This window comes from Tamandua tetradactyla, chromosome 3 (assembly GCF_023851605.1).
Source record: "Tamandua tetradactyla isolate mTamTet1 chromosome 3, mTamTet1.pri, whole genome shotgun sequence".
NCBI classification, from domain to species: domain Eukaryota; kingdom Metazoa; phylum Chordata; class Mammalia; order Pilosa; family Myrmecophagidae; genus Tamandua; species Tamandua tetradactyla.
In genome coordinates, this window is record NC_135329.1 from 61,933,597 (window position 1) to 61,958,700 (window position 25,104).

Sequence of the window (25,104 nt, forward strand, 5' to 3'; positions counted from 1 at the left end):
ATGAATTTATTGACATATTGATTCAAGAATCTCATAAACACAACTATGATAAACACACTTACACACATGCATGCACACACATTCAAACACAGGGAGGAGGAAAAGAGGCAGAGAGGAAGAGACAGCAAGAGAAAGAAAAAATAGTATTCCAAAACTTGTGAAAAACAAAGAGGTATCCTTGAAGACATTAGAAGGTGTTGGATGATGCACTCCAAATGAAGGACAAGGAAACTAACTAATTGCAATATGTTTGTAACCAAAACCATAGAGGCAAGACAATAATGGCATAATAACTTTAGTGATGAAGTAAAAATAATTCAACCCAAATTTCTACATTCAGTGAAATTGAAGTTTCAATTCTTAAATTGAAGTTTCTGAGATAGGCAAAATATGAGAGAATTTATTTCCAGCATGCTTAAACTTGGAGAAATGCTAAGGGGAGTTTTTCATGAAACCTGAATATAAGGTAATGTAAAAATGTTGAATATATCTAAACAGAGTACAGAACTTAAATGAAGATGATATGCTCCTTATTCTGATTATTTTAAGAAATAACCATTTATTACAATAATAATTATAAACTGTCTTATTTATGCTGTTGTGTGTCTCTAGTAGGTTTCTTATTTGATCAACAGAATCTTTAATCTCTGTGATACCTGCTATTTTTCTATTTATTCTTTCAAATTCTTCTTTATGCTCTTCTACTGTCTTCTTGATCTCCTTTATGCCATTAGCCATCCCACTTATTTTATTTAGTAGAAATATATGAATATCTTTGATTAGTTGTTCAAACCTCTGTGCCTCCTCCATTGTTTTATTTTGGTCTTTAGGCTGGCCTATATCTGTCTGCATTATGATATATTTAGTTTATCCTCTGTTGTTTTCATCACATGTAAATATTTTGATTGATTTTCTTTAAAAGGTGAAGCCTTGTGCTTGTGGGATGGATGTGTGGCTGGATGCAGGCCATGGGGTGGGACACACCAGCGCAGTGAGACATTGCTGTCCCGGTATAAGCACAGGTTGGGATGCTATGCTGGTTGCTGTGAATGTCAGTTTCCAGAGACCAGGAAGGATGCAGATGTGTGAGTACCCGGGTGTGGGAGGCAAACCTCCTACTTACATTCTTATTATCAAATATGCATGTGTTTCACAGGTCTGTTTTCACAAAACCACACATGTATAACTGATTTTTAAAAGTAACCCGCAGGAAAAAAACATTGACCTAGAGAAAGGATGCTTTCTTCATCTTACTCTTTGGGAAAATCATTGTCCCTCATTCTGTTCAACAAGGAGATCAGATGGTACAACCAGGGCATAGTCTTGTCCAGAGATTTGAAATTTCTCAGGAGCCCTTGCCTCCTGTCCCTCTCAGTGTCATTGCTTAATATCCCCAGGTGTGTTGTATCTCACTGATCCTGGAAGTCTGTTCAATAACATTAAAGTGAGAACTCTGAGTCCCAGCAACAAGGTAACGTTCCAGAGTCTTGCAGAACTGGCAGATCTGGAAGAAATTTTGGTCAGAATAGGAACCACAGATGTACAAGGGATACAATAAGCTCCTTACTAGCACCCTTGCACCTTCCCAAGGTCTGGGCCTCCTTATACATGAGCCCTGAGCACACCTTGTAGGGTGGCTAGTGTCCCACTGACTTCCTCACCCATATGTCCTCTTCTGTGATGACTCAACAATAGGGAGGAATGGTTTTGTTATTGTCCTTGGCAATGGTGAGCCCCATTCATGGGGCCTGTGTATGTATATCCAATACCCTCACATCGGATGCTCAAAATTTCTTTGCCACTTTCCCTGAGTTTGGAAACCACTGGATGCCCACTGTGTGTGGACATGAATCCTGAGACTTCTCAGGGGACCACATAAGCCCTGAGACACCCACAACCCATTCTGTACATTTCCAGCTGCACATCACACTCGACATTGAAGATTCCAGGAAAGGAAGACTGAGAACACCAATCACAAAGAATTTACCACGTCTATGACTACACTGATATTACCTTGAGAAAAGGACAGGAAGAGAGCCAATCTAGAGAGTTTTCACAGTTTGTTCCACTGGGATTCAGCAAATGATGTGGAGACGCTGGAGAGCTCCTTTCTTGGGGCTGGAAGAACAGAGACCATGGGGCTTTTTGTCTATACACAGCATTGTGCTACGCATTGTCCTCTCCACAGGTAAGGAGCAGAAGTACATTGGGTTGAACTGAAAATCATCATTGGCTACACAGCGAAGGGGCTCTGAGCTGTGACTGGGGCTGGTGGGATGGTCACTGGTATTCCTGCAGCTGTTGAGGAATCTGGATGTCTGTGCCAAACCCACATTTTACAGAACCAGCTGATACTTCATGGTTCTTGCATTCTTTGCTGGTAAACATCATGGTACGCTCTGATTCGTTATGTGTAATACATATTGCAGCATGAAATATGATTGATGTTTTTTTCCATAATGAATTGTAGGAAGGGATGGGTAGGTAATTATTAAAGAGCATGGGAGTATCCGGTTGACCTGAGCAGTGTTTTCAGTTAGGAAAATTGAAAAAAGATAAGAGAGAAAAAAAAAATAGAAGGGAGCAAAAAAAAAGAAAAAAAGAAGAGAGAAAATGATATAACTAGAATATTTGTGTCTGTAATAATTAAGAACATTTCCAAAATTGAACATACCAGATCACCATTTCAAAAAACTCTAGGAAAGTTGAAGTGTCAGAGTGGGGTATAAAATCACCCCAGTGCAACAGAATAAATGTCTTACAACCATACTCAAAGAGCAATTTTTGAAGGAATCATAAGAACATTGTCTACAGATAGGTCAGGACGTGAATTGAAATAAAACTTCTTGTCATGAATTTTTGCAGCAGAAAATGGACTGATGTCTTTAAAGACTGGCAAGAAATTAGTGCATATTGATAATTCTGTTACTTGAGAATATGTCCTAAGAATAATTTCATTAAGAAGAAGTTGTGTTAGCTGAATACTTGTTCAGGGGAAATAAATGAAAATTAGCCAGTGAAAGTGTAATTCCAGAAGTCACATACTAAAGAAAATGGTAAAAGGCAATTATCTACTAGAAGGAAAATTGTCTCAGATTGAAGGGGAATAATAAAGGAAAAAAAAAGAAACAGAGGCAATTATAATGTCAGAATCAAGCAATAATTTTAATGTTGCATGAGGTATAAATAAGGAGACTAGAATTAGCATCCAAAGCAATGGTGTGATTCAGATTGGAATACAGCTAAATTACAGTCAAGTACATAAAATTATCATAGTTCATAGTAAAAAGACAAAGCTAAGCATCATTAGACATTAGTAAACAAGAAATACCATTTCTACATTTTGTAACAGCATGAAATGCCCAGTGAAGTCTGTCTGTCCACAGGTTATCAGAGGGAAAAATTTGTAGGATACAAAATAATCCACAAGCCTTACGAGGAATTATGGAGTAGGGAAAAGAATATGGCAGAGCATGGCATTAGGAGGCAAACTAAAATGGTATGGCCCTTCAAAATATAGGCACAGCTACATTAAAATTTGACTTCATTTGCAACAAAAAGGAAACATTCAAAGTTTGGAGAAAAATCTTTAATTTGACATTGACCTATTAATAAATTTTACCTTCCACTATAAACAGTGAGAAAATTGGACAAATGTGAAACATCTATTTTGTAATATTGGGTACAAGCAGAGGACCCCCTTGAGTCTATTAATTGTTTGAAAAGTGTAGGGTCTTTGTCTATAGGTACAGTGTCATTTCATCACGTCAAGAGTACACACAAAAAACAGGGTTATCACACTTAGGATTGACCTTGATCACCTGGCTAAGGTCATGTCATCAGTTTTCCCCAATGCAAAGAGATTGTTATACCCCTTCTCATAATTAACTCTTTGGAAATAAATCAAACCACTTATTTTTATTACAATAAATATAGAAGACATAAGGCAGGATGAAGGAGGGAGTCCCAGGAGATAACCTTTCCTTGCAGAGCAGAAAAACAGTCAAGAGACTCCAAAAATAAATTTAAAAAACAAAGCAAAAACCCTACTTCCTTCCTCAGCAAACACTTACTTCCTGTTTTTGGTGGTGTCCCCTGTGCTTGGTTGGTCCTGAGCGCCCCCTGCTGATACCCTCTGCAGGAGAAATTTGTGTTTGGTCTCAGGATGACTTTCCCTTACTATGTGTTGTTGCCTAGTAATACATAGCTGTGTTATCAGGGGTCATACTCATCAGCTGCAGGGTGAATTTATTCTTGGATATACCCCAAAAGGTGGACCATCAGCTCTTGAAGAGATGGGTTATATTAGATGTCACAGAATAATATGTAAACATGACCCATTGAAACCTCTTTTTCAGAGGCTAATGCATCCATTTTCAGCAGTAATATCTGTTGGTAGGGAAACCAGAAACAGCACAGATGCAGGACAGGGTGTGTGAGGCATTCACTGGTCATGTGACTGCCTCTTGCAAATGCCCCTGGGAAAAGACACCTGCCATCAAGGAGAACCTTAGTGAGTTACACGCTGGCACTATAGTCTTTGCCTCTTTCTGAAATCCTGAGGATTCGGATGAGGACACCAGGCACATGAGGAGACACAGAAATTGTAGGGCTTTCTCCTTGATGAGGTATTCTTCATGGGAACCCCCTAGAGAAACAAGTTTGTTTCTTCCTTCCCTATGTATCTTGAACAGATATTTGAATGTGTGCATTCTTACAAGAGGGAGGAATGATAATAATGCAGACAAGGACTGTCCCTTAATGCAACCATATCCTCTATTTTCCCATGCCTGATAGAGAAGAAACTTATTTTGATAACATATATAATTAGATGCCCTAAGAAGAGAGCATACATTCCATCACTGGAACTGCTTTTCCTGATTTTGTCATTGAGGTAATATATTAATATACAGCCATGCTAATTACTAATCAAGATAGATTTTGGAGTATGAAGAAAACTTTTCTTAAATTTATCAGTACAAAACTGTGGGAAAGAAAATCAAATAGGAATACTTATGAGCTTCAAGAGAAAATTGATTAACTTTAAACAGGTTGCAAAAATGTATTTAAATCAAACTTCCTAGCATGGAAGTTCATAGGTAGATACAGTGATTGAGAATTCCAAAATCTGATGGGAAATTAGTGTTAGGCTAAAATTTTGTACCCATGAAATGAAACATCAAAATACTTTTGTAGAGACAAAAGTATTTTAATAGAAGGCATATAAAAAAAAGAGAGACACTGGATTGTTTACCAGCTGTCCTACACCTACAGGAAAGAATTTTTTTTTTCATAGGCAGGCACCAGAAACAAACCCATGTCTCTGGCATGGCAGGTGAGAACTCTGCCATCGAGCCACCATTACCCAGGACTTATTTTAAAGTAATATGAACTGGATCCTTGGTGGAAAGTGGAAGATGAAAGGATAAGTGATTAGTACAATTAATTGAGGCTGAATATTTAAACATAAATACTGTTGAATTGATGAAGAATTAATAACATAGTGTTGAGTTGTATTTAAATAACAAGAATACATTTGACATGAAAGTGTCAATTCGATCCCTTCTGTGTTGACTGGACTGACTGTCTTAATTCCAAAGAATATAAAATGAAAACGGAAAAATGGTAACTTCATAATGGAGAACACTGACAGATACCATCTTAACTGACTAATCAACTGCATTAGCACCATGTTAAAGAAAGCTATAGCATATATTCCCTGATAGGATACTATGAGAAGGGCACTGTACTGGTAGTCCTCCTCCCTAATCATGAGAAACCTTCAGAAAAATCTCAACTAAGGGACATTCTACAAAATAGCTCCTCAGTTCTCTTAAAAAGTGTCAACACAAGATCAACAAAAGAAGAAGGGGAACAATTCATACAAGAAAATGAAGACAACCTGATGACATAACTAAATACCACGTGATGTGTTGGATTAGATACTGGAACAGAGAGAGGACATGAATGGAAAATCTATTAACTCAATGCATTATGTTGTTTCATATTATTGTTGATGCTATTATTATTATTAATGATATGATATTGGCTTGTGTCATAGAAACATAAGCTATTAACAATATGGGAATCTAGATGAGGTCTCCACAGGAAATATGTGTGCTATTTTTGGAACTGTTTGCAAACTATTTTCTCCCCCCAAATATTTAAAAGTAAAAGCACAGGGAAACATCAGAACCTGCAACAGTAAATAGAGACTCTTTGCCTCAGGTTTCAATCAGTTTCTGGCTGCAGTGGAGATGTGTTCTTTATTTATTCATCAGAATCAAAACACGATTCCTGGAAGCTGTCACTCACTGTAGCCAGCACTATCAGAGTGCAGGTGAAGCTGGGTGATTTTCAAGTGGGATCATTCTTGCACCCATGGCCAGCCTTCTCCTCTCTCATTCTTTAGTTGGTCAGTAATGAAGTCCACACGATGTGGAAGCTGTTGCCTTAGCCCAGAAATCAGTCATCATGATCTTCATCCATCCCAAACCACATTCTTTCTTCATCCAACTATCCATCATCTTTATGATTATGGTGGATATGTTCAAGGACAAGTCTCATGGGAAAAGTGCTTAATTCTGTTCTGGGAACCTGAGAAGAAATTAAGAAAACTTAGTGCACATCATCACTGACTGTGCTGGTTTGGAATGGTATCTCAGGAAACATGATCTGAAAATTAATCAATTTCTGTTGTATTGAACCCAATACAAGTAAGGACTTTGAATGCAGTAACTTCAGTTAAGGTGTGTCCCACCTCAACCAGGATAGGTCTTAATCCTTTTACTGGAGATGTTTATAAGTAGAATAAATTCAGATATGAAAGAGTGAAAGTCACAGGAGAAAGATACTGAAATAGAACCTGGAAAAGAGCAGCAAACGCTTCTATGTGTCTTGTCATGTGTCAGAATATCCAAGGATTACTGGCAAGCAGTCTTTGTGAAGGAAGTTTTGCCTTGATTATTACTTGATTTCTGCATTTTCCTGACTTCAAAACCATGAGCAAATAAATTTCCACTTTTTATCCAATTATTTCATGGCATTTTGCTTTGAGCAACCTAGGAGAAAAGAGATAAATCACTGACATGCTTTTTAAATTTCTGGAAAGGAGAAATAGGACATCATTCTAGAGAAAAATAGAGAGGTAAATAGTGACCTATATAAAATGGAAACTTCTCTGATAACTCACACCCCAGGATGAAAAAAAAAGCTACCATGTGAAGAAAAGACAGGAAGACATCCATGCTTAGGAGAGCAGCTGGTAGAATTCCCTAAGGTAGAACAAATCTGTTATAGTTTTAGGAATTAATGGCAGTCCAGGTTGCAAGATTGCCCCTCTGAATTTCACATTACTCTTATGCATTAATATCTCTGGGTTCCACTGACTTTGGCAGTTATATATACAATGATTATTTAAGTTTGCTATTAAACAAAATTAAAATGTATATAAAAATAACAAACAAATGTACAATCACTAATGAGCCCTGCAAGTTCCTGAAGTGCTGACACCTCTGTGCCTATCAAGCGTCTCTCAAGAGCCTGTGAGCTTATCTAAAAGTTTTCGCTTAGCATCTGCACTTAAAAACTACAAGGCACATGATGAAATCCACATCTACACTCCTTCAACAAATATTTTCTATTTCTTTCTCTTATTTGTAGGGGATTTCCAAACTCCATTCTTTTTTATTCACTTATTTTTTCCTTTTCGCTCTGACTTCACTCAACATAATATCAGGGTTCACCCATGTTGTCATATGCATAAATATTTTATTTACCCTTACAGATGAACAGTATTCAATTGTACTTTATAACACATTTTGTTTATTCATTGATAAATTGATGGACAGATGGATTGTTTCCATCTTTTGGCAATTGTTAGTAAAGCTGCTATGAATATTGTTGGGCAAATGTCAGTTTGTGACCCTATTTTCAGTACTTCTGGTTAAATATCTAATAGTGGGATTGCCGCATCATGTTGCATTATACATATTTTAGCTTCCTGAGTAACTTCTAAACTCTCTTCCACAGTGGCTGTACAGTCTATATTCCCAAGGATAGTGAATAAGTCATCCTGCTTCTCCATGTCCTCTTCAATGTTTGCAGTTTTCTGTTTTATGTCTTTTTTTTAATTTGGTCATTCTAGTAAATGAGTTATGATATCTCATTGTTAGTTTTATTTATGTTTCGCTAAGTGTCAGTGATGCTGAACATCTTCCCATGTAATTTTTAGCGATTTGAATACACTTTTGTAAAATACCTATTTAAGTCTTTTGCCCATTTTAAAAATTGGTTTGTTTGTCATTTAATCATTGAGTTGCAGTATATCTGTATATGTCCTGGATATTAAACCCTTATCAGATAGGTGGTGTTTCAGTTTGCTACAGCTGCTGGAGTGTAATATACCAGAAATAGTGATTTATTAATTTACAACTTACAGTTCTTAATCCATGAAAATATTAAGGAATCAATAAGATGATGCCTGGACTCTGAAAAAAGGCCAGTGGGATCTGGCACACCTCTATCAGCAATCATATGGGTTCCATGTGTTCCAGTGCTTTCAGCTTCTGCTTTCAGTGGCTTTCTCTCTGAGATTCTGTGACCCTCTCTTAGCTTATCCAGGAATTGTCTCTCTAAGCTCTCTAAGCTTTTTCTGTACCTTATTCTTTCATAAAGAACTACAGTAAAAGGATTAAGACCTATGTTTAATGGGATGTGTCTCATCTCAGTTTAAATAAATTAACCAACATATTACACCCACAATAAGCTCTTCCCACAAGAATGGATTAAAAGAATAGCGCCTTTTCTGGGGTACATAATAGCTTCCAAATAACACATGCCATTTCAAATTATTTTCTTACGTTTTATAGGCTACCTTTTCACCATCCTAATGAAGTCCTTTCATGTTGAAGAATATTTATAATTGAGGAGGTCATATTTAACCATTATTTCTTTCATTACTCATGATTTGGTAATAAAGTCTATAAAGCCATCAATTACTACAAGATATTTAAGATGCTTACTTCATATTTCCTCTAGAATTTTTTTCATGGTTCTGTGTTTTATGTTTTGTCATTGGTCTATTTTATATTAATTTTTATGGAAAGTATGAGTTAGGGGCCCTGATTCACTCTTTTAGATACAGATATTCAGTTCTTCCAACATTGTTGCCTGAAGAGTTGACTTGGTCTCAGTAGGATGGACTTGGCAGCCTTATCAAAAGTCAACTGGTCATAGTTGCGAGTGTCCATATCTGAACTTTCAGTTCAATTCCACTGGTCATTATGTCTATCCTATCCCAATAACATGCTGATTGTACCATTGTTCCTTCATCTTCATTTCTCTTTTTCAAGATGTTTTGGGCTCTTCATGGCCCCTGTACTTCCAAATATATTTGGTAATTGGCTTTTCCAATTCTGTACAGTAGATTAGGATTGCATTGAGTTTGTAATTCAATTTAGGTAGAATTAACATCTTATAAATACTTAGCATTCCAATTAATGAAATTGAATGTCCTTCCATTTATTTTGGAATTTGGTTCCTTTTAAGACTATTTCATGGTTTTCTGAATACATGTCCTTTACATACTTGTATATTTTCCCTGATATTTGATGGTTTTACTTGCTGTTGTATATGGGTTTTTCCACATGATTTCCTACTTAGATTGCTCCTTACTAATGAATATAAGTAGGCAGCCAGCCACTTTGCTGACTTCATTTTTTCACTCCAGTAGTTCGTTTGTTTTTTTATGAATTTATCCAGACTTTCTAGGTTTAAGATACTATCATTAGCGAATAGTGATCATTTTACATTCTTCTTCTGATTTGGATGTTTTTTATTTCTTTGTTTGCCTAATTTCTCTAGTAGATTCCTAGCACAATGCTAAGGAACTTTGGGAATACTTGTCTTGATCCAAATCTTAATAGGAAAGTTTCCAATCATTTAACATTGAATATGATGTTAGCTGTCCATTTTCCATATATGTCCTTTATTGTTTGGGGCACGATTCCTTCTATATCTATTTTTGAAGTGAATTCATAAAGAAAGGGTGTCGGGTTTTGTCAGATCATTTTCAGCATCAATTGTGAAGATCCTGAAGTTCTCTTTTGATTTATTAATTTAGTTTATTGCATTAATTGATTTTTTTGTATCAAATAACCTCTGCATACTGGGATAAAACCCACTTGATCATGGTGAAAACATTTTAATGAGCAAGTGGATTTGATGAGGAAGTTTACTCTTGAAGATATTTGCATCTACATTCGTTTGAGAAATTGGTATAAAATTTTCCTTTCTTGAATTATCTATCTGGCTTTGACATCACAGTGAGGTTGGTTTATAGAATGGGCTATAAAGCATTCCATTCTCTTGAATTTTTGGAAGAGTTTTAGCTGATTTGGCATCAACTCTTCCTGGATGATTCGTAGCATTATCCTCTGAGGCCATCTGTCCTGGACTATTCTATATTGGAAGACTTTGTTGACTCTTTTGATCTCTTTGCTTGTGAATGGTTTGTTGAGGTCTCCTATTACTTCTTGAGTCAGTTTACCTTGTTCTGTGATTCTAGAAAATTGTCCCTTTCATCTAAATTGTCTGTTTCTGTACACTTCTTCACAGACTTTCTGAATGTTTATATTACATTGTGGTTTGTAATAATGTTCCTCCTTTCAACTCTGATTTTCCTTATTTACATCTTCCCTCTTTTTTTTTTTGCTTTGCTAGTGAATCATAGGATTTGCCCATTTTGTAAGTCTTCTCACAAAACCAAGTTTTTGTTTTGCCCATTCTCTCTCTCATTTTTTACTTCTCAATTTCGTTTGTTTCTGCTCTAATCTTTATTATTCCATTCTTCTGTTGCTTTGAATTAGCTTGTTGTTCTTTCTCTAGTTTCTCCAGGTGCTCACTAGGGCTTTGATTTTAGCATTTCTTAAATACATGTACTTAGGGTTATAAATTTATCTCTCAGCAGTGCCTTCACATCATCACATCAGTTATGATGCATTGTGTTCTCATTTTCAAGATATCATGATATTTACAGACTTATCTTGCAATATTTTCTTTCATCACAAATTGTTTAAAAGTTTGTGGTTCATACTCCATAAATTTGTGCATTTTCCGATCCTCTCCGTGTCATTGACTTCTGGCTTTGTTCCTTTATGAGCATAGAAATTGCTTTGTATAATTTCAATCTTTTAAAATGTATTAGGAACTTTTTTGCAAACCAGCATATGTTCGATCCTACAGAATGATCCATGAGCACTGGAGAAGTTTGTATATCATCCTGTTGGACATTCATTGTTCTGAATCGTACTACAAAATCAAGCTCATTTACCATTTTAATCAATTTTTCTGTTTTCTTGTTCATTATCTGGCTATATATTCTACCTATTGGTTTGAGAGTTGGATTGACATTTACAACTTTTATTGTAAATACTTATAATTCCCCCACCAGTTTTCCAAGGGTTTGCCTCCTAAATTTAGGGCCCCTGGTTAGATGCATAATGATTATGGATTGTTATTTCTTCTTGGTGGATTGCCCTTTGCAGCAATATAAAATGAACTTCTTCATTACTTCTAACATTTTTCAGCATGTACATTCTATTTTACACAATATTAGCATAGTTTCCCAGCATTTATTTTGGATACTGCTGACATGGAATAACTTTTTATCCTTGTGTCTTACTTTCTTGTTGTCAGCATATAAGTGTACCATATTTTTAATCTATTCTATCAGTTTGCATATTTTGATTGAGGAGTTTAATCAACCAACATTAAATACTATTAATGTGAAGGCAGCACTTACTTTGACTATTTTATCCTTTGGCTTTCATATGTCACATGTTATTTTTCTCTGTTTTTAAACATTTAGTTACATTTACTGGTCCTCTTCCTTTTAACACTCTCCTCCAAACCTCTCCATCAGTCTTCACTTCAACCAGTGGGACTCCCTTTAATATTCTTAAAAATCAGGCTCACAATATTATTGTTAAAGTGGCAGCTTTAAAACTTAAACTGAAATCTCAGTCTTGCACTGTGTCTGCCATTAAAGTGAAGGCATTGATTGGAAAAGAGAGGGACCCTGAAAAATGGGATGGTGATATATGAATTGATAATGATGTTGGCAGAGAGGTTGAAACCCTAGGTCATGCTGTGACTTCTCTAGAAATCCCTGTAATGCTCTGACCTGAGGACATAGCTGCCGCACCTACAGTCTGCCCTGAGGAGTTGTCCACCCTAGGTTCACCTTAAAGGATTAGCCCTAGAGTGAGTAATCATGGAGGTACACTATAGTCCAAATGAATTGCATGAGTTTTTCAATTTATTCAGACAAAAATCAAGGTAATATGTGTTACAATGGATTTTAAGGTTGTGGGATAATGATAATGGTGGGAGGAATATAAAGCTGGATCAAGCTGTATTACTGTATTCATTTATATGGACCCACTAAGCAGAGATTCTGCATTCATGTTATAGCTTGGGGGTAAAGTTTGTTTGGATGGTTGGCTGAAACATGAGTAAAAAGGTGGCTGACATTACCTGAGGTTGAAATGCAGAACTGTCCTGGTATAATATAGGTGAAGGGATCCAGAGGCTTAGAGAGAATGCAATGTTAGAGTGGATTTATCATGCAAAGCCTGCTCTTACACTCCATGAATATCCAGAGGAGGCACCTTTTACCAGAACTTTCAGAAATAAATTTGTGAGACTGTCACCATCATCACTGAAGAGCTGTGTAGTTGCACTTCTCTGTAGGTCAGATATTACTATGGGAACTGTCACTGAGCTATGATCCTTAAATACAGTGGGGTTGGCTGGATTCCAAGTTGGCAGAAGCCAGGTGGAGCACTTAATTGCCAAAGACAAGGTGGACGTGGCCATTATAATAGACAGCAGTCTCAAAGCAGGAGTGTAAATAATCTGACTCACGGAGACTTGTGGCATTAGCTAGTAAATCATGGGGTACATTGAAGTACAATAGATGGACAGTCCACTAAATTCTTGCTTGATCTGTATAAACAAAAGATGTATAGCTGAAATGAACAGAACTGTAACTCGTATTACAAAAACAGAGAGTCGCAGCCCCTTAATCAATTTCCAGACTTGAGACATTGTACAGACCCAGAGCCCTTTGAATGAGCAGGAGGCCAGGTCCCTTAGGGAGAGGACCCTGTTATACTGTCACAAATTTGTACTGTTAATCTTCCTTCAAGCCTTCCCCAAGGAGACCAATGGGGTTCTATCAGGGTAACTTTTCATTAGGGGAAAGGAAATGATCATGTATTTTAGAGATTATTAGACACTGGTTCAGAAGTCACATTAATTCCATGGGACCTAAAATGTCACTATGGGCCATAAATCAGAGTGAGGTCTTAGAGAGGTCAGGTGATCGATGGAGTTTTAGCTCAGACCTGTCTCACAGTGGGTTCAGTGGGGCCCTGGAACCATTCTATAGTTATTTCCCCAGTTACAGAATGGATAACTGGAACAGACATACAGAGCAACTGGCAGAATCCCTACATTAGTTCTCTAAATCTTGGAGTGAGGGGTATTATGCTGAGAAAGGCCAGGTGGAAGCCACTAAAATTTGCCCCTACCTAGTAAAATAGTAAATCTGAAGCAATACCAGATTCCTGGAGGGATTGCAGGGTTTGCTGCCACTCTTAAAGATTTGAAGACTGCAGGGTTGGTTATTCCCACCACATTCCCATTCAACTATCCTATTTGGCCTATGTGGAAAATAGATGAGTCTTGGAAGATGGCATTGCATTATTCTAAGTTTAACCAAGTGATAACTCCAATTGCAGCTGCTGTACCAGATGCAGTAATATCGTTTGAGCAAATCAGTACATCCCTGGTACCTGGTATGCAGCTATTGATCTGATAAATGTCTTTTTCTCAATAACTGTTATTAAAGGCCATCAGAAACAGCTTGTTTCAACTGTCAAAGTCAGCAATATACTTTCACTGTCCTGCCTCAGGGGTATATAAATTCTCCAACCCTTCATCATTATCTTGTCCTCAGGGAGCTTGATCATTTCTCCCTCCCAGGAGGGAGGGAGAAATGATCACACTGATCCATTATATTGATGCTATCATGTTGATTGGATCTAATGAGCAAGAAGTAGCAACTACTCTTAATTTATTGGAAAGGCATTTTTGTGTCAGAAGATGAGAGATAAATTGAACAAAAATACTGGGGATTTCCACCTCAGTGAAATTTCAAAGTATCTGATGGGGTGGGGCATGTTGAGATATCCCTTCTAAGGTAAGTGATAAGTTGCTGCATCTGGTCCCTCTTAAAATCAAAAAGAGGCACAACCTCTAGTTGTTCTTTTTGGATTTTGGCCACAACATATTCCTCATTTTGGTGTGCTACTCTGGCTCATTTATCAAGTGACAAGAAAAGCTCCCAATTTTGAGTGGGGAATTGAACAAGAAGAGGATCTGGGACAGGTCCAAGCTAACTTATAAGCTGTTCCACCACTTGGACCATATGATCCAGCAGATCTAATGGTGCTGGAAATGTCAGTGGCAAGTAGAGATGCTGTCTGAAACCGTGGGCAGGCACTTATAGGAGAATCATAATGCAGACCCTTAGGATTTTGGAGCAAAGCCATACCATCTGCAGCAGATAACTACTCTCTTTTTGAGAAACAGCCTTTGACCTTCTACTGGCCTTTGGAGACTGAATGCTTTAACATGGGCCACCAAGTTACCATGAGACCTGAGCTGTCTATCATGAGCTGAGTGTTCTCTGACCCACCAAGCCAAAAAGATGGCTGTGTGCAGCAGCACTCAATAATATAATGGAAATGGTATATACGAGATAGGGCCAGAGAAGGTCCCGAAGGCACAAGTAAGTTACAGGAGGAAGTAACCTAAATGTCCATGATCTGTACAATTGCAATATTTCCTTCTCTTTCCCAGACCAGAGTTACGTCATCTTGGGGAGTTCCTTACAGTGAATTGAGTGAGGAAGAGAAAACTCTGGCCTAGTTTGCAGATGGTTCTGCATGATTTTTCAGCTACCATTCAAAATGGACAGATGCACACCTCAACTATTTCTGGGGGTCCTTGAAGGACAGTGGTGAGGGGAAATCCTCCCAGTTGGCAGAACTTTGAGCAGTGCACCTGGTTGTTGATTTTGCTTGAAAGGAAAACCGGTCACAGGTGTGTTTCCACACCAACTCATGGGCGGTTGCTAATGGTTTGACCAAGTGGTCAGGGACTTGGAAAAACCATAATTGGAAAATTGGTGACAAAGAGGTCTGGGAAGAGGTCTGTGAATAGATCTGTCTGAATGAGCTAAAACATAAAGATATTTGTGTCCCATGTATATGTGCACCGGAAGGTGACTTCAGCAGAGGAAGAAGTGCATAAGATGACCCATTCTGTGGATACTTGTCAGCCAGCCTCTTTCACCAACAACTCCTGTCATTTCCCAATGGGCTCACGAACAAAGTGATCATGGTGGTAGGGGTGGAGGTTATGCATAGGCTCAGCAAAATGGACTTCCACTCACCAAGGCTGAGCTGGCTACAGCCACTGTTGAGTGCCCAATTTGTCAACAGAAGTGACCCACATTCAGCCCCGATAAGGCACCATTCCCTGAAGTGACCAGTCAGTTACATGGTGGCAGGTTGATTACATTGGGCCCCTCCCTTCATAGAAGGTGCAGCAATTTGTTCTAACTCTAATAGACACATACTGTGCATATGTGTTTACTTTTCCTGCATGCAATGTTTCTGTCAAAACTATCATCCATGAACTAACAGAATGCCTTTTCCATTATCATGGCATTCCTCAAAACATTGCTTCTGATCAAGGACAACACTTCACAACAAATGAAGTGTGGGAAATGGGCACATGCTCATGGGATTTTTTGGTCTTATCATGTTCCCGATCATTAAAGGGAGCCTAATTGATAGAAAAGTGTAATGACCTTTTGTAAACTCAGTTATAGTGCCAATTAGGTGGTAATACCTTCCAGGGCTGGGTTGATGTTCTCCAGGAGGCTATGTATGCTCTGAATCAGCATCCACTGCATGGTACTGTTTTGACCATAGCCAGGATCCATTGGTCCAGGGACCAAGGGGTGGTACGAGGAGTGGTACCACTCACTATTACCCCTGGTAACCCACTAGAAAAATATTTTCTTCCTGTCCCTGTGACCCTGAGCTCTGCTGGTCTACAAGTTTTAGTTCCAGAAGAGGGAGTGAACCCAGCAGGAAACAACAGTGATTCCACTTAACTGAAATCTAAGTCTGCCACCTGGTCAGTTTGGGCTACTCATGCCCCTGGATCAGCAAGCCAAGAAGGGGCCTACATTACTTGCTGGGGTGGTTGACCCTAACTATCAAGGGAAAATAGGACTGCAACTATACAATGGAGAGAAAGAAGTGTTTTCCTGGAATATAGGAGATCCCCTAGGGCATCTTTTAGTACTACTTCCCTGTGATTAAAATCAATGGAAAAGTGTAAGAACCTAATTCAAACAGGACTATCAATGGATCTGAAACTTCAGGAATTAAGATTTGGGTCACCCCACAATGCAAAGAAACATGGCCAGATGAAGTGCTCACTGAGGGTAAAAGGAACATGGAACTGGTAGTGGAAGAAGGTAGCGATAAATATGAACAACGACCACATGAGCAGTTACAGAAATGAGGACTGTACTGCAGTTTTGCTCATGTTACAGTATTTAAGTGTGTTTCCAGTTGTACATAGGAGAGACGAGTATTGTTAAGTAAGGGAAAAAATGTGTCTTTTATTGTTTTGTACTTAGAGATTAAGTATGTTTTAAGGCAATGTGTAGAGCTGCCAAGTTGACAAGGAGCGGACTCTCATGGTCAAGTTCATGTACCAACTTGGCCAGGTAGTGGTGCCCATTTTTCAGGTTGGGCAAGTCCTGGCCTGTCTGTTGCTATGAGGACATTACATAGAATTAAATCATGATCACGTCGGCTGCATCCACACTTGATTGCATTTGTATTCAGTCAAGAGAAGTGTTTTCTGCAATGATTGATGCTTAATCTAATCACTGGAAGGCTTTTAAGGAGGATTCAGAAGAGATAGTTCCTCTTCCTGTTTCAGCCAACAAGGCTTTCCTGTGGTGTTCATCCAAACCATTCACTGGAGTCATCAGCTTCACAGCCTGCACTACGGATTTTGGAGTCTACATTCTCACAGTTATGTGAGACACTTTTATAAATTTTATATCTATGGGTATTTCCTGCCGATTCTGTTTTTCTAGAGAACCCTAGCTAATACAGGGAGATTGAAAAAGTTCTTTCCATTCTTTTTAAAAAATATTCACTCTAAATTTGTAATGATGAGACTCAGAAATATACTCGTATAATACATTAACTCAACTCTATTAATTATGCAATTTTAGACAATACACTTTGTTGCTGATTCATTTTATTTATTCTATAGTTCTTTATTAAAGATGATATGGGATTAAAGAACAGTAATTCATAAAATGCAAGATTCCCATACACCAACAACATTCATTGTTGGGAACATTTGTGGCATTTAATGACAGCTCATATTTATTATTATCCTATTAAATAAAGCCTATGTTTTAATTAGGATTCACCATTCATATAGGGTAGTTCCATGGATTTCTTTTAAAAAATATTATTAACATATCTATTTCTACCATTTCACCATTTAAGCATATTCATATATATATATATGTGTGTGTGTGTGTGTGTGTGTGTGTAAAATATCAATGTTGTTAATATCATCTATTATGCTGTAATACCATCCATTATCAAAGTGCTTCCATTATTCTGGATAGGAATCATGTACTACTTAAGACTTAACTTGCTATTCCTATCCCCAATCCATCTCCTAGTAACCTATATTCTAGATTCTGGTTTTATGAGTTTGCTTAATTGTTTTATATCATTGAGATCATAAAATATTTGCCCTTTTCTTTGTGGCTTATTTCAGTCAACATGTTGTTTTCAAGGTTTGCCTATGTACCAGAACGTTTTCCTTTCTAATGCTGGGCAATATGCTCTTATATGTATATATGACATATATTTGATCCATTCATCATTTGACATACACAGGGATGGCTTCCATCTTTTGGAAATTGTGAATAATTCTACTATGAACATCAGTGTGTAAATATCTATTTGAGCTCCAGCTTTCACTGGTTTTATTTGTAAATCAAGTAGTGGAATTGCTGAGTCATATCATAATTCTATACTTCCTTTATTGGGAACTACTAAATTGTCTTCAAGTGGCATGGCATTTTCCTTTAGCTGTGAAGAATGAATGCATATTCTGATTTGCCTACATATTCTCCAACACTTGTAATATTCTATTTTTTTAAAGCCAGTCTTATGGGTGTGAAATTACATCTCATTGTGTCTTTGTTCACCTTTCCCTAATGGATAATGATGTTTATCATCTTTCCATATGCTTTATGACCATTTATATATCTTCTTGATAGAAATGTCTATTCAAGTCTTTTGTCTATATGGAAATTGTGTTATTTTATGTTTATTATTGAGTGGGAGGATTTCTTAATAGACTGTGGTTATTGAATCCTTAGAAGACATGTGGTTTCAAAAATTTTCCTATTAACTAGGCTGTCATCTCACTTCCATGTTAAAGTGCTTTGATGAATATATATGTATTAATTTTGATGAGATGCCATGCATTTATTTTTCATTACTTATCTATGCTTTCATTTTGTAGTCATAGAGACTACTGCTTAATATAAGATGTTGAAGATATTTCCTTACATTTTCTTCGATGATTTTACACATCAGATTCTTATATTTATATCTATAGTCCTTTGTGAATTAATTTTTCTATATGGTAGGAATAGGCATTCTCCTTCATTCTTGTACATTTGGATATCTAATTTTTCAAAACAATTTGTTGAAGAGACTATTCTTTCTCAATTGTGTGTATGAGGAATCCTTGTCAAAATTCAATTGGTCACTGAAGTATTTGGTTATGAAAAAGTTCCCATTTATATGTTTGTTCTTTTGTTTCTTGTGCTTTCAGTATAAAGTTTAAGAAAATATCACATATCACTAGATCTTGATGATATTTTCTTAATTTTCATCCAGATTTTTTATAGTACTGATTTTATATTTAGGATATTTACATCCAGTTTGAGTTCATTTTTGTATAGGTTGTGACTTATGGGCCTTCTTTCATTCTTTTGTTATGGATATCCAGTCCTCCCAACACTATTTATGGACAGACAGTGTTCTGTCCCACTTGAGTGGACTTGGGAGTCCTTTCAAAAATCAATTTACCATAGAAATCAGGTTTTATTTCTGAACTCTCAATTTTATTCCATTGATCAATAGATCTATATTTAGACTGGTGTTGTGCTGTTTTGAGCACTGTGGCTTCGTAATATGCTCTAAGGTCACTAAGTGTGAGACTTCACACTTTCTTATTCTTTTTCAAGAATTTTTTTGGCTATTTGAGGTCCAATTACCCTTCTAAATAAAACTGATAATTAGATTTTGAATTTCTGCAAAATAGTCTAATGGAATGTTTTTTTTGGTATTGCACTGAATCTATAGATAAGTTGTGGTATACTTGATATCTTAACAACATTTGGCCCTCCAATCCATGGACATGAGATATCTTTCCATTTATTTTGGAATTCCATGATTTCTTTTACAATGATGTCATTTTCCATGTGTAGACATCGTTTACATCCTCAGTTAAGTTTATGCCTTGATATTTAATTATTTTCATTGCTTTTATGAATATATGTTTTTCCTTTGATAAATTCCTCAGAGAGCTCATTACTTGTTTATAGAAACACCATTGAATTTTGCATGTTGCTCTGTACTCTGCCACTTTGCTGAACACTTTTATTAGCTCATGTAGCTTTGTTGCTGTTTTATGGACTTTCTAAATATAGGAACATGACGTGAAAATATTGACAGTTTTAGATGTTGCTTTCCAATTTTTATGCCCTTTATTTACTTTTCATGCTTCAGTTCCCCAGGTAGAACTTCTCGCACAATGCTTACTAGCAGTTGTAAGAAGGGATGTCCTTGTCTGGTTTAGTGCTTAAGAAGAGTTTGTCGAAAGACTTGAAAAGACAACAGGCATAATGAGAGAAAATATTTGGAAGCCATATATCTGATAAAGGTTTGATATCAGAATATTCAACAATATCCTGCAACTTGTTGGACAATCAAATTAATAAATGGGCAAAAGAAATGAGTAGATATTTTTCCAAAGAGGAAATACAGATGACTAAATAGCATGTGAAAATATGCTCATCTTCATTGGTAATTAATAAAATGCAAATCAAAACCACAATAAGATGGCATCTCATACCAACTAGGATGGCTATGAATAAGCAAACAGGACATTACAAGTGGTGGAGAGGATGTGGTGATATAGGAACAATTATTGACTGCTAGTGGAATTCTACTCCCACCATGGAGTTTGGTTTGTTGATTGTTCAGGAATATAAGTTGTCTTACATAAGAGTCCTTTCTATCTGGCAATTCTACTACTTGGGATCTATCCAGGAGATCTGAAATAAGGGATATAAATACACATTTGCACATTGATGTAATAGTAGCATTATTCCAAAAGTTGGAAACAGCCCAAATGTACATCAACAGCTGAACGGAAAAACAATATATAATACATATATATGATTGAATATCATTCAGCAATAAGTAGAAATGAAGTCCTTAATCATGAGACAACGTGGATGAACCTTGAGGACATTATGTTAAGTGAGATAAACCAGGCACAAAAACACAACTATTTTATGATCTCACTGATAGGAACCTACTATAATATGTAAACTCATAAATATAAAATATAGATAGGTTGCTAGGATGTAGAAAGAGGCTAAAGGCTTGGGAACAGTTGTTCAGTATGTGTAATATGTTTAACTAGATTGAATTTAAATGTTTAGAAATGGATAGAGGTTATGGTAGCACATTATTGTGAGAAAAATTAACGATACTGAATGGTGTGTGTGTGTGGCCAAAGAGGAAGTTCAGAGTTGTATGTAATACTGGAAAGAAAGTTGGATGTTAAAACATGGGAATGTTTAACATGGCAAATCATATGGCTGTGACTTGTGAATAAATATAAAACTTATCTAAAAGTTCTTTCATGAACTAGAACAAATGACAGACACTATTATAAGGAGTTAATAATAGAGGTGGTTGCATTATGCAAACTCTGGACTAGGCTTACCAGTAATATTTCAATATTCTTTCAACAGCAGTAACAGAAGTTCCATATTTATACTGTAAGTCAACAATGTGGATATATAAGAGGTATGGAGATTTGTGTTTTATGTTTTATTCTTATTTCTCATCTTGAGTAATGAAAATGTTATAAACTTAGAAATGCTCTAAAATTAATTGAATCATATGTATGGTGTGTCAATATATCTTAATAAAATTACCAAGGTAATGTCATTGCAATATTGGGGTAATGATCATACCATGTATTTCACAAAAGCTGTAAAATAATTGATCTCAGTAAATGCATTTAAATTTACCTGTAATAGTAATACATAATTTTTCAACAAATCCTGCATATGTAATTTATTTTTCAGTAGTCCCAAATGCTGCCAAGGGTACAGCAATATTCAAGTAAAATTAGTTTGGGATTTCAAGGTTTCTTTCACCTTTTTTGTACTAGTAGGTATTCTGAGTGTGTGTCCATTTGAATTTAATTGTCAGAGCATAATACAGTGTATAGAGAGTGAAATTTAAGAAGTAGAAAGCCACTTTGCTTTAGTTAAGAGAAGGAAGTGAATGGAGTGGAGATTCCTAACTTGTAGTCCATTAGAAAACAGTTTTCAGACAGACCAGGGTACTCTGTGAAATGAAATAGCTTGAACATGGCTATAGGTGGCAAGAATGGAAAGAAATAAACTAATTCACCATATATGAAAAGGATAAAATAATGGGACCTGCACTTTAATTTCATGGAGAATGAATAGTATTAAGGGTAATTCATGATGCTTCTTCCCTTGAGTAACAGAATAGAAGATAAAGAAGCATCCTTAACATGATAAAGGGTATATATAAAAAGCACAGTGATATCCTACTTAATGGTGAAAGAACAAAATCTTTCCCTCAAAGATGAGGAACATGGCAAGAACGCAATGTTCTATATATTTCAGAGTATAAATTAAGACTATTTTATTAAATGTATTCCTTAGTATTTATTGTTCTATTCTGGTGCTATTTTGAATAGAAATATCTTAATTTAAATTTTATAATGTTCATAGGGAGTGTATGGAAATAAACTGATTCATTTAACGTGATTTCTGAAAACTTGTTGAAGTCGTTTATTAGTTCCAACAGATATTTTGGATTCCTGAGGATTTTCTTAAAAGCTTACATGCACTTTGCAACAAGATCATTTAACTTCTTCCTTTTCAATACGTGTTCATGTTATTTCTTTTTCTTCCCCTTTTCTTCCCTAAACCTTTAGAACAATGTCAACTAGAAGTGACCAGGACTGACATACCATCTCTTTCTGTTCATCTTGGGAAAAAAGCATTATGTCTTCCAGCATTAAGAAAGATGTTAATTGTCAGTTTTTTTTTCCTTTTTTGCCAATCTAAATAATTTTCTTCTATTCTTGGTTTGTTGAGTATTTTTATCACAGAATGACTGTTGGTTTCATTATCATATATATCCTGTCTCAGTAGATGATCATGTGATTTTGTTTTGCCTTCCATTCATTAAAAGCATTATATTAATTGATGAATACATGACAAATCAACCACTCATTTCTGGGCAAATGGCATTCATCAATAGCTCAAAATTATTTTATATCTTACTAAATTTTTTAATCTAATGTTTTGTTGAGAATATTGTTCCCTATTCTTAGGATACATTGGTATGTTCTTCTATTTTGTTTTATTGGCTTTTTCTGGTTTTAGTTTTAGCATACATGTGTCATAGAAAATTAGTTGGGTAGTGTTCCATTTTTTTGCAATAGAAAATATTTTGCAAAGAATTATGATTAATTTTTATTTTAATCACAGATGTTATAGTGCTGAATAGCAACATACACCTTTGCTTTTCTTTATGGGTTGTTGTGGTTTTTGAGGCCTCTTGAAAAAATCACACAAGAGCTGCCTTCCTCAGGCCTCTGTCAATGAATCCTGGGATCATGGCTGAGGTCCTGGAACTCAGTACAGGGAGAGAGCCCAGCCCAGGTCCATTCTCTCCTGCTGTGTCACCCTGAGGGTGTGAACTCATCCCTCATGAGATTCAATCTCACAAGACACAAATTGGGGATTGAGTAGCAACTTTGTCAATTGGAAATTCGAAGTTTAAAGATGCTTGCTGTTGTAACTGCATTGATGTTGTCATTAACCAGGTAGCCAGAAAATGGGAAACTGCATGACCTTCTATGACACCAACACACCTGCTCTGTCATTCATGACATTTATCATCTGTGCACTAGAGTAGCCTCAGTGTCCCTACCTGTACATTGACCAATTTTGATTCTGATATTTCTGAAAATCCATTTTAAGCTTATTGTTTCAGGAACAAAACATTGAAAAGGGCATTCTGGAACCTTGCTGCTCAATGAGTCAAGTAATTTACTTGACAAATAACCTCCATACTTGAATGTAAGTAACTGGAGAGTCAACGACGGAAGGCAGCATGAACCATATAGATGGGTCACATTGGAACCTCTTGTTTTAGAGTTGGAAATGTGGGCCGGCTGCTGTGGGAAGTGGGAGGGGAGGAGATGGCCTCTAACTCCAGAACCACGTGCACCCATCACACAAGTTGCCAGCTAGTGTTGTACAGATGCAGAATGGAGTGTCCTGGCCTTTGAGGTCTGATGGAATTGCAGGGAGACTGGTATAAATTCTACCTCACAGGGAAGAAAATCCAACAGGTATGCATAGGTTTCTGTGTGTTAGGATGAATAGCTAGGATCTGCTCACCCACAAATAAGAAATTTTTCCAACAGCTAAAAATTTTTTGGCACTTGTGGAAGTTGTTAGACAAAGATATGGGTGGTCAACTAATGCTAGATTTTTTTAAATGCTATTGTACAGACTCAACACTAAAACTAACTTGCAACAGAAAAAAGGTTAATAGAGCAATTCAATATTCCTTGGAATGTTACTGGAGATGAATGCATTAGAAGTAACATTATGAGAGTGAGAAGGCCAAGATTTTGTTGGAGTTCATTTTGGGGAGACAGGAAAGTACTTCTAATGACTGCCTTTTTTTTTCCATGTAAAATATAAAGAATATGAACAGAGAATGAAATATGAATTTAGAGGATGTTGTTTCCAGGCTTTTGAGAGAAACGATGTCCTTATTAAAGGCATTGTGAAAAATGAAGTGTGAACTGTCATGCAACTATCAGGCAATCAGGGTGTCTCCCAAAATTCTGGGTACATGAAATTAACAAAGCAGCTCTGTACTCCAACTTTCCACTACTAAGGCATCAAGAAGAACCAGAAGCCCTCTTTCAATGCACTTCCAACTGCCTTATTGAGATAGATGAATGTACCCAATGGAGTATTTTATTTTTTGATAAATCAATAGTATCATTAAGTTCTTATTTTAGATTTAGTTTTGAAAAAGTGTTCCCAGCAGCTGAGAATGAGAGAGGAAGCCCCCTTGTTTACCTCCTGCTTCTTCTTGGGGCTGTGAGGTGTTATCAGTGGGTCCTGAGTGCAGCCTAGTCTACTGTAGAAGGAGAATCAAGTTGGGCCCACAAGCCTTTTCCCTCATGGCATCTCTGTCCATCTTTATTGGCTGGACTCTTTGCCCCAGACTGTTTCTAGAGATACCACATGCTGGGGATGTAATGTCCTGACATAGTGATCATTCCTTAGTAACCCAATGCACTTCACAGACAGAACAAATGTAGGATGCTGTGGAAACCATGGGGTACCTCCCCTGGAGCCTGTCAAATGTTCTTGTACAGTCCTGCCTGGATGACATAAATCCAAAAACTTGGGAGGAATTTATATATTTTGTGCCATTCTAATTTATGATCACATCAGAGAACAACTGCACATAGAGAACTTCTGGGCTGAAAGTAAACTCACACATGTAGTACACCCATAACACCAGTACACGCATG

The 25,104-nt window shown here is 36.7% G+C and overlaps 1 long non-coding RNA gene across 1 annotated transcript; it reads left to right on the forward strand.

Annotated features, from left to right (window-relative positions):
• The first annotated feature begins 1,731 nt into the window (after window positions 1-1,731).
• Window positions 1,732-22,678, forward strand: LOC143676111 (uncharacterized). Its single transcript, XR_013171825.1, has 3 exons — window positions 1,732-2,188; window positions 21,245-21,299; window positions 22,471-22,678. It is a non-coding gene; the product is annotated as an uncharacterized LOC143676111 (long non-coding RNA).
• The last annotated feature ends 2,426 nt before the right edge of the window (window positions 22,679-25,104 follow it).